The sequence below is a fragment of the Leopardus geoffroyi genome, chromosome D2 (assembly GCF_018350155.1).
Source record: "Leopardus geoffroyi isolate Oge1 chromosome D2, O.geoffroyi_Oge1_pat1.0, whole genome shotgun sequence".
Classification (NCBI taxonomy): domain Eukaryota; kingdom Metazoa; phylum Chordata; class Mammalia; order Carnivora; family Felidae; genus Leopardus; species Leopardus geoffroyi.
This window is the reverse complement of record NC_059334.1, coordinates 6,476,168-6,491,982: the sequence shown is the minus strand read 5'-3', so window position 1 is coordinate 6,491,982 and position 15,815 is coordinate 6,476,168. Positions and strand designations below refer to the sequence as shown.

General features: G+C 46.2%; 1 protein-coding gene across 2 annotated transcripts in view; it reads right to left on the bottom strand.

The window, feature by feature from the left end:
- A1CF (APOBEC1 complementation factor) overlaps positions 1-9,888 on the bottom strand; it is a 76,992-nt gene extending 67,104 nt beyond the window's left edge. For both annotated transcript variants that reach the window (XM_045439416.1, XM_045439418.1), the window contains exon 1: positions 9,781-9,888. The gene's annotated coding sequence lies outside the window, so the exon portion shown is untranslated. The remainder of the gene's footprint in view (positions 1-9,780) is intronic.
- Between the last annotated feature and the right edge of the window lie 5,927 nt (positions 9,889-15,815).

The following is a 15,815-nucleotide window of genomic DNA, read 5'->3' as shown; positions in this document are numbered from 1 at the left end:
AATCTGATGCTTGTAATGAAAGATAGCCTTATGTTTCCTTTCAAAAAATTAGATTATGGAAGTTCTGATTTTATGCAACTTACATGCCATGGTATAAATTGTCTGTACTAAGTTCTTTGTCCTTATTTCTATTCAGCCACTGAGGTCTGACATTTTTCTGTCTCTTAATTAATTAAATGATTAATTAATTCCCATGGCCATTAATTAGCATGTATGCAACCATCATTTCATACCTGGATTTTGTCTTACCATGACCTCTGGCCTTTTTTCTAACTCTAACATCCTCTGCATAGCACTCGTTAATGTTCTCAACCATTTTGTTATGACATTTTCCTACTCAAACACTTCCCATGGTCCCTATTCTACAACTCTATCAACCTATGTCATCGCCTGCCAAATGCACCCAACTTCATATTTCCAGTGTATAGCTTCTCTCTACTCAGACCAGCCCAGAAGCTTAGGAGTCAGGAGAAGAATCGAGACAGGGACTCTAGGGGACAGAGGTATACATGAAAACAGCATGGACGGTGGAGAAGTTGAGTGTAGCTGGGATGTTGAAAGTTGAGTGTAGCTGGAATGTTGAAAGTTGAGTGTAGCTGGAATGTTGAAAGTTGAGTGTAGTTGGAATGTTGAAAGTTGAGTGTAGTTGGAACGTTGAATGCAAGTGGCGTGGAGGGGATCAGGTTTGGTAGTGACAACAGGTACGGCCAGTGAGGCAGGCAAGAATGAAACCAATACTGGCACGATGGAGTTTTCTGGGCTTCTTATGAATTCGGCATGGAAGAATTCCAACAGGTTCCCGTGTACTTTAGGAAGATGATTCTGCCAGTGTTGCGGACAATGTATTAGAGGCAGAAAGAGTAGTCTGGGGACCTGTGGGGAAAAAAGAAGTGTCCAGCTATGGCCGGCAGCATGGGCGAAGAGATGGAGAACCAGAGCCTTCCCAGGGACGGACACGCATCTTTCAGCTCTAGGCCCGAGCACGGAGCCTGACACTTAGTAGACACTTCATCACACGTATCTGCTGAGCTGAACGGAAACTTCCTATAGCCTCTCTGACTACTCCAGACTTTGTTCTCTCTGTCCTAACTTTCTAGTTTCACCACATGATGACAAAATACACAGTATTTTGCCCTTTGTTGTTTATTATCGATTCCCAGGTTGGAGGGTGGCATAGTCGGCAAACCAAGGGATCATGGGTTTGGACCAACTCAGTTTCCAATGTTGGAGCTCTACCCTTAAGAGCTTTGTAAACTTTGGTCAGGTTGTTTAACCCGATCCCAGTGTCTTCATTTTGAAATTGGGGATCATGATGCCTACCTCATCGTGTAGCTATAGTGAGGCAAAAAGCTGGGACAAGTACACGGCACAGACTTTGGTACATGGCGCTCCATGACATTTTTCTTTACCTCTTCTACGTCTTGCTCTCCCCAGTCAGGTGCCTCTTTTATTCCACAGACAATATTATGAATCTGTTATGTGCATAGCAATGTGTTTGGTCTGCAAACTGAAAAATAAATAGGATACCTTTCTTGCCCTTCAGGATCCCCTAGTAAATAGTATTCATTTTTCCAGCAAAGTGAGAGACTGCGGGGAAGGGAGACATTAATAATCTGGGGCCTGGGATGGGAGGTCTAGGGAAACCCTTCATGGGCCCCTTGAAGTGATAGGGACAATAGTACTTCTTTGTGTCCAGCACAGCATCTAGAAGAATGCTGAGCTCAAGCAAGGGGTCAACCAGTCAGCCCCAGTGGACAGAGTAACACAGTAATCCCAAGGGATTACCTCTTCCTGACCCTCTACCCACCATTCCTCTTTAGTTTTTACTTATTTTTAATTTTTTTTAATGTTTATTTATTTTTGGGAGAGAGAGAGAGAGAGAAAGAGTGTGTGTATGTGAGCAGAGGCAGGGGAGGGGCAGAGAGAGAGGGAGAGACACAGAACTCGAAGCGGGATCTAGGCTCTGTGCTGTCAGCACAGAGCCCGACGCAGGGATCGAACTCGTGAACTGTGAGATCATGACCTGAGCTGAAGTCGGACGCTCAACTGACTGAGCCACCCACGCACCCCAACCCACCATTCCTCTTAAAGTAGATGCTAATCCCTAACCCCCTCCTTACCAGTCCCGATGCTCCGTTTGGCCCCTGCCCCCATAACTTTCTCTGTTGCCCTGCCTTTGCCGGGGGGGGGGGGTGACTGATTTGGCAACAGGTTGTCTTCTTTCAGGCCTTCATTTTTGTCACATTAATAACTACGCTATTCTTCAATCTGCATCGTCGTGAGTGGCTTTGAGCACCGATGGGTTCTTGGTTGTAAGGATGCAAATAAAAAAGGCCAAGAGGCTCGCACTCTGGTGTGAAGTTCACGTTTCTATTCCACTTCCTTGATAATTAGCCAGGTTCCTTCAAATCATTTTATACTGACTTAATTAGGAGCCCCTGCCCGTGATGGAGAACATCTCTGCCTTGGAGAAGCAGCAACAGTGTCAGGGAGAAATTGTCCCTAATTTGCTCCACAGGCCAGTGGCGAGGAGAGTGTTTTCTGAGTCGCCCGACCTCCGGTCTAAATAACTTTCTACAGGTTGACCCCAGGGCCCATCTCTCTCTCTCTCTCTCTCTCTCTCTAGTCATTTTGTTCTAGGAAAGCGCTGCATCATCAACCCAGGAATGAGATGATTATTATAGATGCCACAGGCCAGGTTTGTGCGCACCTGCTTGCTATCGTACTAAGCACTTCGCGTGTAATTTCTGATCTCATCCCCAAGGTAACCGTGATTTTACAGGAGAGGAAACAGGCACAGGGAAGTTAAACCACTTGCTGTAGGTCACGTTGCTGGGAAATGGTGGGGCCGGGATTCAAGCCCAGCCACTCTGGGTCTCCAGCCCCCGGCTTTAGCAGTGCCACTGTCTTCTCTTTGCTCTATGCTGTGCGTGAATCTGTCCGTTAGACCACCATGTTTTGGGGAATGCTTTGAAATACTGAAGTTCTAAATTATTATTACGGGAAGTAGTTGGCTTTGCAGCTTGTTTGGAAAGGCAAATGAAAGTAAGAGTTTCTAGACAGGATAGGTTTTTCTCCTACCTTAAAATACCCTAAAGGGCCACATAATAGCAATTCTTGGAAGATTCCAATTCTAGTCAATGCCCCTGTATTACATATCTGTTCTGTAGTGAGGGAGAGACGTGGGGGAAATTCCTATCTGGTAAGCATGATGCTCAAATGTATGTAATAATAATTCAACATTAATATACAGATGCTTCCTCAAAGTTCAAATAGCTGCCCTACAAATACTTACATTCTCCTCTGGTTCCCTAGGACACTTCCATCCTTGGCCATTTCTCTCCTACATGTCTCCTTTCCTATCATCACAACCTACTTGTCCTAAATGCCGTTCCTGCAAGGCTTTACCGAGCTAGTTAATTTGCTAAGTGATTTTAGGCTAACGTGTTCCTGAATGTGAACACCTCTAAGTGTCCCTATCATTCATACCCTGTATCCCGAGTAATTTGTATTCTACTCTGGAAACATAGTCTTATTATCCTAAATGAATAATTCTATTGAGGCTGGTGGGCCTGCTATTTGGGAACATTTGGTCTCAATTTAAAGCTCCAAACTAGGTCAGTTTAAATATGGGACTCCCTTAGCATTTACAGACCTAGCAGCCCAGTTATTCTGTCCCTGGGGAGAAGAGTGTGTCCCCCAGCTGGGAGGCGCCCGTCTTGAGACACAAGCAGAATGTGGGCCTCGGGCAGGCATGTCATTAGGACAATTACCCTGCAGTACTGCAAACCCCTCGCTGCGCTCCTGGTGCCCGTGCCTGCGCCTTTCTTCTGTGGTCTGGGCCTGGCCCTCTCACTGGGTCACAAAAGGGGTCTCCTTCAACTGAGTCTCTGGCTGCGTCCGTCTGGGAGTCTGGGCCTCGTGAGGAGGGTGGGACTCAGAGAGAAGGCCATTTTCCTCCCAACCACGGGGGCCTGTTAGTCTGCCTCCCGGGATTCGTGGAGAGAGTCAGGCTGAATATAGGGGCGGTGCAGCGAGGGCTCCTATAAGGCGCAGGGCCTGCCTGAGGGTTGGGGGTCTGCACTTGGGTTCTTACCCTAACAGGAAAATGTCTTTTACCCTTGGGAAACTCCTTTAGCTTTTCTCTGTCCAAAAACGGACCTCCAAAATTTAGTTGTAGTTCCAAGATTCAGCGTTTCTCTGTGCTCCCTTCATGCTCTGTTTTCAGAGCGCTCTGTGCCGGCCGGTTGGAGCTCACTCCTGTTTCCACCGCTTTTTGTTTTACTTTATTTTATTTTACCTATTTTTTTTAATGTTTTTATTTTGTTTTAGAGAGAGAGAGAGAAAGAGAGAACGAGCAAGCAGGGTTGGGACAGAGAGAGAAGGAGACACAGAATCTGAAGCAGGCCCCAGGCTCTGAGCTGTCAGTGTGGAGCCCGACCTGGGGCTGGAACCCACGAACCGTGAGATCATGACCTGAGCCGAAGTCAGACACTCAACCGACTGAGCCCCCCAGGCGCCCCTCCACCGCTTTTTAGCCTTGTGCAGCCTTGGGTACGTTTCTCCACATTCCTAAGCCTTGGCTTCTTTATTGGATGAACCGCATAGCAATAGCACCTATTGCACAGAATTCCACAGGGTCGAATGAGTTAGTGTATGTGCCCCGCACGTGGCAGGAGCCCATATGGCAGGAGCTAAGAGCTATTATTCATATTGTTACCATCACAATAGGGTCCTGACTGGTTGGCCATAAATGCCCGCCTTGGGAGGCACTGCTGGGGATCTTCAGGAAAGAGGGTTCCCGACAGTCACTTCGATGGGCTGACGTCCCCCCTCCACGGTATCAGAGCCTGTTCTCTGACTTCCACGGCAAGTAATCAAAACTATTAAGTTTAAATAAATCCAAGAAGCCAATCTGCTTCAGGCAGAAGGTCCCAGCTAGAAAGATGGGCAGCCAACTCAGTCCCAGCATCAAAGCTGGATGGAAGAGTGCTGAAGATGAGTTGAGGGGGATGAAAACCGGTCACCTTGACGCATGATGTCCTGCCAGTGTCCTGCCAGTGTCCGTTATTCCCCTCACCTTCCACGGGGATTCTCTTTACTTTTTTTATGTTTATTTAGCTTTGAGACAGAACCAGAGCACGAGTGGGGGAGGGGCAGAGAGAGAGGGAGACAGAATCCTCAGCAGGCTCCAGAACGGAGCTGTCGGCGGCACCGAGCCCGATGTGGGGTTCAAACCCACGAACTGCGAGATCGTGACCTAAGCCGAAGTCAGATGCATAACTGACTGAGCCACCCAGGCGCCCTATTTATCTGCTTTTGAGAGGGAGGGAGAGCACAAGCAGAGGAGGGGCAGAGAGAGAGAGAGGGAGACACAGAATCCGAAGCAGGCTCCAGAACTGAGCTGTCAGCACAGAGCCCGACATGGGGCTCGAACCCACAACCATGAGATAGGACCTGAGTCGAAGTCAGACGCCTAACTGACTGAGCCACCCAGGTGCCACCTTTCCACAGGGATTCTTATCTTTTCTGCCTAGTTTCATCTAGGCTCTTAGTTAACTCAGCATTGGGTCAGTTACATCCAGTACGGAGGTGAAACCTCCATACGTAATCCGCCCTCTGCTGTGGGAGCCCAGCTCGGCTGCTAAACTCTAGTGGCCATGTTGCAGCCTCCTTGCTCTGTACAACTGGAAAAATGAGCAATGACTCGGTGACCTGGAAGAAAGCAGGTGTGCTGAATTGACAGTGAAGAGATGTGGCACTAGAAAAAGTCCAAATGCTTCTGTATAAAGTGTTTTGTAAACTAGAATATTCTATAGAAATAAGGTATTACAGTAGGTAATTCTGCCATGTAAGTGTTCTTTGAATCATTTGGGCATCCCAAAACAATGATCATTTTTTAACCGCTGGAAGAAGAGAAGGAATCACTGTATCACTGAAGGCGGGGGTTTACTGAATGGCAAACCAGTTTGGCCACTCTGTTGTTCCATGCGGCCAAATTGTCGTGTGCTAATTCTCTTAGCCATGTTATTGCCGGGGGCGCAGCCCTACACCTAACCTTGCAAACTGGAGGGGGTTAGGTTAGTCCTTATTCTTGCCTTCCTCTTAATATTACCAGGGATGGAACCCTACTGGAATAAACAAACCTGGAAAATACTTTCCATATGATTGTTAATACCTACACATATAAAATTCCAGGTACGTATCTGTGTAAGGGAAAAAAAAGGTAAGTTTATATATCTTTAAAAAAATCAAATTAAAGGGGTGCCAGGGTGGCTCAGTCGGTTGAGCATATGACTCTTGATTTTAACGCAGGTCATGATCTCATGGTTCGTGAGTTCAAGCCCCATGTCGGGCTCTGCGCTGGTGGTGGGGAGGCTTGTTGAGATTTTCTCTCTCTCTCTCTCTCTCAATCCCTCTCTGCCCTGTCCCCCTCCCCCAAAATAGATAGATAAACTTAAAAAAAACATCAAATTAGCAAACTCAAGATACCAGCATGTTTTCGTCAAGGCAGCCATTTTTATAAAAGGAGATCTCTAAATTTTCGGTTTGGGTGAATCAAAAATACTCCACACAAAACCTTAATTTGTTAAATTAAGACTTCTACATAGTTCTTAAAGCTGAGGTCCTCGTTGGACTGGGGTGGATGGGCTAAACTGATTAAATGAGCTCTCCTGATCCCATCAGCAGGACATTTTACAGCCGCCTGGACCCTACAGGGATGCTTCTCCTTCTCTGGATGCTTTCTGGGGGGGGGGGTGGGGACTGTTAGAACTGCACTTTAGAGGAGCCTGGTTACTGTTTCCATGAGTAAGATCAAATGGTGTTTACCCTCCGTCGATCAATACCGTCTTGTTTGAACGGATTGAGTCACTTAGAGACACATAAGGTAATGAAAACGATTGCGCAATGGTACCCAGCGTCCTACCCCGCTCGCCGAGGGATGACAGTATTTTAAGAGCCAGTTCCCGAAACCGACGTGTCACATTGACTGGCCGTGTGGCGAAATGAACACCCGCTTGGGACCGGATGCCCTGTGGGTTGCTCTGCCAAGGGCCCTGGGCTTTTAGCTGAGCGTTTCCTTGAGCAACCTTCTCTAAAACAAAAGGATACTCTGCTCTGTTGCCGTTGCTGCTGTCTGTGTAGAATAAAAGAAAGTCAGCGGGTTTGTTTTTTGTTTTTTGTTTTTGTCTTTTTGTCCGAATAGATAGAATATGGTTACCATTGGTGGCTGATCAGAACTTTATCGTTTGTGTACAGTTTTCGATCGAAAGCGTATCAGTACAGTCTAAACAAAGAGCAGCTGAGTGGGGCGAGTTTCAGGAAATTTTGCTGGAGGTTGTTACAAACAGAGACATGGGAAGAGGACCGCGTTTTGCTGAATTCCTACCGCGTGCCCCGGATGGTGCCTGAACCGTTTGGCTATGTCATCTTGTCAAACCCTCGCTAAATTCTGTGGGGTGGGTCCTACTCTCCTTGCACACTTGAGGAATCTGAGCCCAGGGAAGTTAAGTAGTGGGCCCGAGGCCACACAGCGAGGGGAGCTCGGGAACAGGCCTTCCGAGCAAGCTCTGTCAGAGGAAGAGCCTGGTGTTCCTTCTGTAATGAATTTGGAAAGTCTCGAAGAGAGGCATGGTCTTGTTTGTTGGGAGATTGCTAGGCTCTCAGGTCCCTCGGATGGTTTCAGCCGGTTCCGGGTTTAGGGGCTGCAAAAATGTTTGTTCTTTCTCAATCTGTGTTCTCAAGAATACCATTTCTGAGACATGTCAGTAGATGTTTCCGAGTGATGTTCTGTTACAGATGAAGCTCAGGAAGCAAAATACCACCCACCCCTAGATGCTCACCAGAAACGGATATGTTGACATGCGCAGTAAATGCCTAGCCCCCCGGCAAGTACAATTACAATGGTTTACTAACTGGGTGATGTCGAGCCTGGTAGGTAACTAATCTGTGCTCAATTTTCTCATTAGTAAAATGTTATAATAGTGTCTTACCTTCCATGGCTGTTTTGACAATAATGTAGATAAACAGGAGTGGACTGGGTGATACGGTGCTTAAGAAACGTCTGCAATTATTATTACTGCAAACATTCATGTGATAACATTCACCTGCTTTAACCTAACTACCTTTCCTCAACTTGACATTGGGGTTACTTCTGGGGGAGGGCACATTTATTAACATCCACTGAATACAGCGTAGGACATGTTGTATTTGAGACAACACAAAGTCAACTTGGGATTAGCCCACTGAAAAATAGTAACTAAATATTCAGTAATAATAACAATAAACAACAACAACAACTATTCAGTGTTTCCCTATCCATCGTGTCAGTTCATATTTGCCGACTGTTTTTCTTTCTTTTCCTTTCTTTTTGACAATTCTCTTCCCCCTTCCCTTACACCTGATAAATAGTGAGTTGGAATAGTAAAACGTGAGAATGGTCTCAAATGGGCAGTATTAACATGATTCTGGAAAAGATGGCCCTGAAAAGTCATCTAGTCACTCATGTCTATTAGCCCGTCTTTGGCAGGGGAAGGCCTCAGCTCCCCAACAAGTAAGCCCTCTCGTTATCTCCAGATCTACGTTCCTACTGTTTATACCTCAGCACATATTACCGAGGATGCTTCAGACCAGACCAACACATCTTTGGAGCTTCGAAATCATAACGAAAGCTGAGTCCGTCAATGTGTGTTTTGCGAAACACTAATCGGGCACCATGCACAAAAATGTTCTGTTCCTCGCCTCCCGGGAGATACCCAATGCACGTCTGACAAGTCCTACTGCAAATACACCTGTTTAACTTGGAGCCCCATTTCTCCTTCACATTTATTTTAACCATCATGGCACAAGAGTAATTCCATCAGAGTTTAAGAGATTTCTGGTAGGAATGGATATTCCTGGTAAGTGCTCTGACTGCCATCTTTCTTTAGAGAAAGTCGCATCATATTTTGGTTGTGAATCATCTTTTTGGGGTGAACGGAATGATCATGTGAAAATATATCTGCTGCGGCACTTGCCCAAACCATCCCCAAAGGAAAAGCTCTAATAATCGTCTATCCCCAAGGCTGAGGTTTAACACACTCAAAGCCAACTGTTTTTGTTTTGTTTTTTGTTTTTTTCTGTTTTGCTAGAATGAAAAGCAAATAGCTTAGGCTGTTCCTTTGGTGAGAGGTAGGATCCTGGCAAAAGACACAGCGAGAATTGACCAAGGTGATTTTGTGTGGGTTTCTTTTCTGTGGGGTTTTGCATTTTAGATTTTGGTTTTCGGTGGTTGTGAAGGATAAGAGAGAGGGAAGGAGAGACTTGAACACACAAAATCTCAAGTATAGTAGGGATTGTGATCTACACAGAGAACTCAGAATCTGCTGGTGATGTTAATGCTATTTCTCCTGTAATTACATTTTTTTAAATGTTTCTGGGGGTCCTAGGATCAGGACAGCCAACCACAGTTCTCCCAGCTGTCTGGCTACTGCTAAATATACTTCTCCGACACATCAGCCCTGCACTTGAACCTAAAGCGGTAAATCTACTTCGAAGCTTCAGAATTTGATTAAACCAAGTAGTGGAAGATGGCTGCCATTTCATTCTGAGATCATATGATGGTCCCAATCTGTTCTTTGGTTTTCGGGTTGCTCCGTTCATATGAAAACAGCCAGAAAGCACCCTGAATTAGGCTCTAGGGTCGAAGAGGGCAGAAGCTGTTCTCACTGCATTCCCATGGAGCCACCCTGCACAGTTTCCCAGAGCCGAAGAAGAAAAAGCAAAACACATGCACCGTACCTGAGCGATTTCAGAGATCCCCACCCGGAAAAGGTTTCCTTGATTATGGCGAGTTCAACGTGTCACTCTGGTTATGCCCTAATCATCATATCAAACTCCAAAGGTTCAGTGGCTTTAGGTTTGGTTTACAATTGCTGGGAGTTAAACTTTAACCCGCCCTGTCCCTTGCATCCATGCAGCCCTTTGACCGGATAATTGGGTCACCGCAGCCCAGCAGAGTCGACAACACGACCGTGAGCATTTGTTCACAGCATCAAGATACGTTTTGCACGAAACACCAGTGGCGTGAATATGATTTTGAGGCCGTTTTCGTGAGTTGCGTATTGAAAAGAGTGGAAATCTCTGCAGTGTGCATAATGGGGCTTTTATTTACGTTAGCTCCCTTGTTTTCTGTTGCATCAAAATGACATTAAGTCTAAGGTATATTTGGGAGAAACTTTTTTTTTTTTTTTTTTTTTTTTTTTTACACTTTTTATACCACTGTGGTACACGGAGTAAAGTGTGGCATTTCGGGTCAAGCATGTAGATACGTGTCGGCTTACAAGGAGAAACTACACAAAGCGTTTGTATAACCAAGCAAGTAGGGTCCGATGGGTTGGGGAAACACGCTTCTTTTTACAATAGCTGCTCATCTCCACCTTAAGAGGGCACGGTTACTGCGGACGCACAGCGATGAGCCATGTACTGTGTCCTCTGAGATCTGAAGCTGTTATTCATGGCTTGAAATCTCAGTGGTAACTGCATTTCTTTTCTGGAGAAATTTTTTTTATTAAAAAAAGTTGTTTAGGGGCGCCTGGGTGGCGCAGTCGGTTAAGCGTCCGACTTCAGCCAGGTCACGATCTCGCGGTCCGTGAGTTCGAGCCCCGCGTCAGGCTCTGGGCTGATGGCTCAGAGCCTGGAGCCTGTTTCCGATTCTGTGTCTCCCTCTCTCTCTGCCCCTCCCCCGTTCATGCTCTGTCTCTCTCTGTCCCAAAAATAAATAAACGTTGAAAAAAAAAAAGTTGTTTAATGTTTCTTTCTCTTTGAGAGAAGGTCAAAGCATGAGCGGGGAGGGGCAGAGAGAGAGAGAGAGGGAGACACAGAATCCGAAGCAGGCGCCAGGCTCCCAGCTGCCAGTGTGGAGGCGGATGCGGGGCTCGAAGCGATGAACCGTGGCGTCGTGACCTGAGCCGAAGTCAGATGCTTAATCAACTGAGCCACCCGGGTGCCCCAAGCATCTAACTCTTGATTTTGGCTCAGGTCATGATCTCACGGTGCAGGAGTTCGAGCCCCATATCAGACTCTGCGCTGACAGAGCAGAGCCTGCTTGGGATTCTCTCTCTCTCCCTCTCTCCCTCTCTCTGCTCCTCCCCCTCTTTTTCTCTCTCTCAAAATAAATAAATTAAAAAAAAATTAAAAGCAAAAACACCACAAAACCAAAGCCCTCCGAATTTTGAGTAAAATTTGGCTTCTAAGCCACAGACCTCCAAACCAGATTTAGAGGCTACCCTCGCTTGGCTCCAGTTCAAGTAAGAGAAGTCTAATTTTCCGGGGTGACAACACAAGTTTTGCCCTGGAGTTGTGCCCTGGGACTGGGCTCTGGGGGAAGCACTCATGCTCCAGGAAGCCACACAGCTGCACGAGGGACACATCCCCGGACAACCCTAGGGGTGCACCCCCTCCGAGCTGTGTCCCTGGAGTTTCCCGGGGAAAGCTCAGTCCGGGTTTGCACGGTTCCCGAGCGAGTGGGGGATCCTTACCATGCGTTTGCGGAGAACTGTGGGGGAGATGTCAGTCCAGGGACAGTTTCCTTCGCTGTTTTGTGTGGCAGGTGCCTGAGGTAGGTGCAAAATGGAGACGTGGAGGGAAGAGCCCTGGGGTTTCAGGTATCTCGTGGAAACAGAAAAACACAGCAGGTAAAAGATGGCATTGATGAACTAGTTATAAAAAAAATTGGCTTCTCATGTGAGGGGTCCTGGCATTCAACAGGACAGGGCTGTGCTCATGGGAGACCAAAGGGTTTGAAAAATCAGTTAAAATAGCCCTGAAATCTGATAATTAGATTGGCCAATTGACATATTAGCCAGAAGACCAAAGGCAGTAATGAATTGGGTGGCATTAGGATGTTGCTGGAAAGTTTTTCCTTTTTTATTTCCTAAATCCTATCTCCTTGCTGTGATAGGGATATAGCGGTCTGTAGCAAAGAGGGAAATCATAGACAATCTCTTTCTGGAGGGTACTTAAGGGGGCAGTCTGTGGCCCTGGGACCAAGGGAAGCCACACTTGTGACCCTGATCCCATCAGCCCAACCAAGGGAAATAACTGTACCCGGAATGGCGGGGGTTAGCCCTTCTGGGCCCTCGTTCTCTTAGGAGGGACAAAGCCATAAGCAAATAAACCGTTACACGGTGTGAACAAAAAGCAAATCGGTTTCAGTAGTGGCTGGTGAATAGTTGGTCATCTGTCTCTTCTACAGTCACCCAGGACCTACTAAGCATCGTGTTACATGGGTGGTTATTTAAAATGCAGGTTGATGCTTCGGATTCTGTGTCTCCCTCTCTCTGCCCCTCCCCTGTTCATGCTCTGTCTCTCTCCGTCTCAAAAATAAATAAACATTAAAAAAAAAATAAAAAAAAAATAAAAAAAAATAAAATGCAGGTTGAGTCTCTTAGCAGGCTGTCAAATCATTAACCTGGGCCGTGGCCAACATTAAAGCAGAAGAGAAACTGTCAGGTGAATTGTACGCAGAAGGGGTACGTTCATGAAACGTTGGTTTCAGGTGCGTGTGTTTGTGGGCATGTGTGTATTGCTTATGATGAAAAATTTACACTAAGGCACAATATTCAAAGCTTCAAAATAATATGTTAGTTTTCAGGGGTTCAGTGGTTGACCAACCAGATGTAGAGTATACTCATTAAAATTTTTTTTTAACGTTTTATTTATTTTTGAGACAGGAAGAGACAGAGCATGAACAGGGGAGGGTCAGAGAGAGGAGACACAGAATCTGAAACAGGCTCCAGGCTCTGAGCCGTCAGCACAGAGCCCGACGCGGGGCTCAAACTCACAGACTGAGAGATCATGACCTGAGCCGAAGTCGGCCGCTCAACCGACTGAGCCACCCAGGCGCCCCTAGAGTATACTCATTAAGCAAATACTCCCCACAACACTCCACTAAAGGATAGTTGGAATAAGTATTACAAAGGAGGAGTACAGGATGCTAAACGCAGCATTAGACACAGGTGGAACTGGGGAGGGGGGACTGAGGAAAGTCTTCCAGAATGTCTGAGACCAGAAGGGGGAGGGCACGAAGGTGGGCATTAGGGCAGGTGGAAGCAACACAGTGGATGCCATGAGTTTGAATGACTTTGGCACAAATAACTGATAGAGGCCAGGTGTGAGGGGGAGAAAGAGGCTGGAGCCCAGTAAGTGGCACCGGGGACCTTCAGTGCTACCCCGGGCAAGGGGGAGTCCCTAGAAGGGTTTTAAGAAAGTGAACCATGTGATCGATTTGTGTATTTGGGGTGTAGAGTTGAGAGCAAATTGTTGGGGAATAACAGTGCCTGCCTCTCTCCTTTTTTTAAGTCAAAATATGTTTGTCTTAGAATTATTTACACATATATATATTTGTATAAATTATATACATTATAAATATAAATACTCATATATACAAATAAGAGAGATTTGGATTCGAGGCAGGAGAAGCATCTGACAGACCATTTGGAGAGAAGGTGGCAGGTGATGGGGGTTGATCAGGGTGCTGGCAACAGAGCAAGAATGGAGAGACGAAGGAAGAGACGTGCATAGCTGTCTGCGATCGGTCCATAGTAGGTGCTCATTAAACGGTAGTTGTCATTTGCATGTGAATTTCTTGGCTTGTGGATTCTAACTGATCTTGCCTGTAATATCCAACTGTCTTCGCCACCCAGCAGAGCTGGCATATTTAGGTAAAAATCATTGATTGTTTATTGATGGCGTAGGTAAAACATAAAATTGTCAAAAACTTCAAAGCCAAAGATTACCAAGACCTAGAATTTTCCCTTCTGGCCACAACCCCTCCCTCTCCTACCTCAGTGAAAGATTTCTTTACTGTCGTCAACTTCCTAGGAACTCCAAGTACATTTTGGAAGGGGGTATTTAATGAACTGGAATGGAGTGTTCTAGAAAATGAAAGGGCCATGCCAGACACACTACACAGGGCAAGCGTCTTATTCTCTTTCCTGGTCCGATGTGTGGGAAGAGCTCTGAGCAAGGAGCTGGTGCTTGGGGAAACCAGTGCTAACGTCGTCCCTCGGGAGCTCTGTCACCTTGAGCAAGCTTCTGCCCCTTGTGTGGGTCTCCGTGTCCTCACCTTTGATGAGGACAGCATCTCCCTCAGGATTATGGAGAGGGTCAGATGAGTTGGCATGCGTGAAACTGATTTGAAAATAACAGGGTGCCGTCAGAGCAGAGTGGAATCGTTACAGAGCAAGTTAAACCTGCATCCTCAAGGCTGTGTCAGGGGAACGTCTTCATCTGTGAAATAAGGACTTCTAGAATGTAAGCCTGCTCCTTCAGAGATGCGCGGCACTTTGAGCCTAAAAGCTCGGTGCTTATTGTTACCGCCTGCGAGACGGGAAGAGGGCGGCACTGAATTCACAAGGTTAGAATCCGTCTGTTCTCTAGCGTCCCATCTCAGGATTTTAGACCTTGTGAAACGTATTGGTTTTGTAACTACAGCCATCTAGTGTTGATTGATTAAAACATGCACATGCTCGCGGACATACACACACATGAATGCAGGTGCACACACACACACACACACACACACACTCCTTTGTTTTGGGCTCTAGGAAATTGCATTTTGTTCTCCTGACACCTTTGAACGGTATTTTCACTGTGCCCTAGTTGTAGGGTGAAATGACTCGAGAAAGTATCTGAAGTCTAGGTTCCCTCTAAAAATCATGGAAGCGAGTGGGATACTCCATACTCTGTCTTTTCCACGTGAGTGGAGGGGCGCCTGGGCAGCCCAGTCGGGTAAGCGATGGCTCTCGATTTCAGTTCAGGTCATGATCTCATGGTTCGTGGGTTTGAGCCCTGTGTTGGGCTCTGTGCTGACAGTGCAGAGACTGCTTGGGTTTTTCTCTCTCCATATCTCTCTCTCTCTCTCTCTGCCCCTCCCCCCCAAGTAAATAAATAAACATTAAAAAAATGCATAAACATGAGTATCCTCCTCATGTCAGTCCCTGTTTCTTCTCATAGTCAGTCTTAGGTTTCATGAATGATCTTGAAATTAGAGTTTCCAAATGTCTCATTGTGTTTTTTTTTTTAAAGCAATGTTGAGTTCATCCCCAAAGCAAAAGCAAATATTAATTTTTGTAAAAGAACAATTTTAGAAAAAATTCGATCACCAATCTGGTGATTTTCTTTATTAATATCAGAAAACACCAATCATTGGTGATTGGCTCACACACGAGTGAGCAGGGGAGAGGCAGAGAGAGAGGGAGACACGGAATCTGAAGCAGGTTCCAGGCTCTGAGCTGTCAGCACAGAGCCCAACGCGGGGCTCGAACCCACGAGCTGTGAGATCATGACCTGAGCCGAAGTCGAATGCTCAACTGACTGAGCCACCCAGGCGCTCCATAGAAGTTCTGTTTTGTTTCTGTTTTGTTACTTTTCTTCGTCTTAAGTTCCGTCTTTTATTTCATAAACATGATGAGCATATTTCTTTTATAGCCCGTATGTGATCATTACAGTCTAGGAAGCGATTAGCAGTCGAATTCTTCTCTTTGTTGTTTCTGTGGACCCTCTCTAAAGATGCCACGTGCCCACATAGTTTGCCACTTTAGGTCGTGGGGTTATGTGCAATAGAAGCTTTTTATATGTGGGAATCCTGGATCTGAGTTTGCCAGCTGGGTGGTGAGGGAGCGTCACTCCAGAGAGGCTCTACGTGGGCTTTCTCTGGGACACATTTCTGTCTTGACTTTCTTACCTCGGGATTTCTGAGACTGCAGGGTATAGATGAGACATGTGGACGTGTGTGTGTGTTTCTGTGTAAGTATATATATTTTATAAAGAGA